This window comes from Chiloscyllium plagiosum, chromosome 11 (genome assembly GCF_004010195.1).
Source record: "Chiloscyllium plagiosum isolate BGI_BamShark_2017 chromosome 11, ASM401019v2, whole genome shotgun sequence".
NCBI lineage: Eukaryota > Metazoa > Chordata > Chondrichthyes > Orectolobiformes > Hemiscylliidae > Chiloscyllium > Chiloscyllium plagiosum.
This window is the reverse complement of record NC_057720.1, coordinates 47,644,118-47,645,912: the sequence shown is the minus strand read 5'-3', so window position 1 is coordinate 47,645,912 and position 1,795 is coordinate 47,644,118. Positions and strand designations below refer to the sequence as shown.

The 1,795-nt window shown below is 45.6% G+C and overlaps 1 protein-coding gene across 3 annotated transcripts in view; it reads left to right on the top strand.

Moving 5' to 3' along the window:
* patj (PATJ crumbs cell polarity complex component) overlaps positions 1 to 1,795 on the top strand; it is a 396,330-nt gene that overhangs the window by 50,825 nt on the left and 343,710 nt on the right. The gene's annotated exons all lie outside the window — the stretch shown is intronic.

The window sequence follows — 1,795 nt, the reverse complement described above, 5'->3', positions numbered from 1 at the left end:
TCCAGGTCATTTATAAAAATGACAAACAGCAATGGTCCCAAAACAGATCCTTGCGGAACACCGCTAGTAACTGCACTCCAAGATGAACCTTTACCATCAACTACTACCCTCTGTCTTCTTCCATCCAGCCAATTCCTAATCCAAACCTCCAACTCACCCTCAATGCCATTCCTCCGTATTTTTTGCAGTAGCCTACCATGGGGAACCTTAACAAACGCCTTACTAAAATCCATATGCACCACATCTACCGCTTTACCGTCGTCTACCTCCTCAGTCACCTTCTCAAAGAATTCAATAAGGTTTATTAGGCACGACCTGCCCTTCACAAAACCATGCTGACTATCCTTGATCACATTATTCCTATCTAGATGTTCATAAATCCTATCCCTTACAATTCTGTCTAAGACTTTGCCCACAACAGAAGTGAGACTCACCGGCCTTAGTTACTAGGGTTATCCCTACTCCCCTTCTTGAACAAGGAACCACATTTGCTATCCTCCATTCTACTGGCACTATTTCTGTAGACAACGAGGACATAAAAATCAAGGCCAATGGCTCTGCAATCTCCTCCCTTGCTTCCCAGAGAATCCTAGGATAAATGCCATCAGGCCCAGGGGACTTATCTATTTTCACCCTTTCCAGAATTTCCAACACCTCTCCCCTCCATACCTCAAAGCCGTCCATTCTAATTAATTGTGACTCAATATTCACATCGGCAACAATGTCCTGTTCCTGAGTGAATACTTTTCGTCAGTATTCATTCAGTGTCTCCCCAATCTCTTCAGCCTCTACACGCAACTTCCCACTACTGTCCTTGACTGGACCTATTCCTACCCTAGTCATTCTTTTATTCCTGACATACCTATAGAAAGCCTTAGGGTTTTCCCTAATCCTACCAACTAAGGACCTTTCATGTCCCCTCCTTGCTGCTCTTAGCTCTCTCTTCAGATCATTCCTGGCTAGCTTATAACTTTCAATCACCCCAATTGAACCTTCACACCTCATCTTTACATAGGCCGCCCTGTTCCATTTTACAAGGGATTCCAACTCCTTATTAAACCACGGCTCCCTCACACGACCCTTTCCTCCCTGTCTGACAGGTACATACTTATCAAGGACACTCGATAGTTGCTCCTCGAACAAGCTCCACATATCAATTGTGCCCATTCCTTGAAGCCTACTTTTCCAAGCCACGCATCCTAGGTCGTGCCTGACCGCATCATAATTTCCCTGCCCCCAGCTATAACTCTTGCCCTGCAGTGCACACTTATCCCTCTCCATCACTAGAGTAAAAGTCACCGAATTGTGGTCACTGTCCCCAAAGTGCTCACCTACCTCCAATTCTAACACCTGGCCTGGTTCGTTACCCAGAACCAAATCCAGTATGGCCTCACCTCTTGTTGGCCTGTCGACATATTGTGTCAGGAAACCCTCCTGCACACATTGGACAAACACCGACCCATCTAACGAACTCGAGCTATAGCTTTCCCAGTCAATATCTGGAAAGTTAAAGTCCCCCATAACAACCACCCTATTACTTTCACTCTTCTCCTGAATCATCCTCTCAATCCTTTCTTCTACATCTCGAGCACTATTAGAGGCCGTAGAAATCTCCTAACCGTGTGACCTCACCTTTCCTATTCCTAACCTCAGCCCAAACTACCTCAGATGGCGAGTCTTCATCCATCATCCTTTCCACCACTGTAATACTATCTTTGACAAGCAATGCCACACCTCCCCCTCTTTTACCCACACCTCTGACCCTACTAAAACATTTAAACCCTGGAATCTGCAA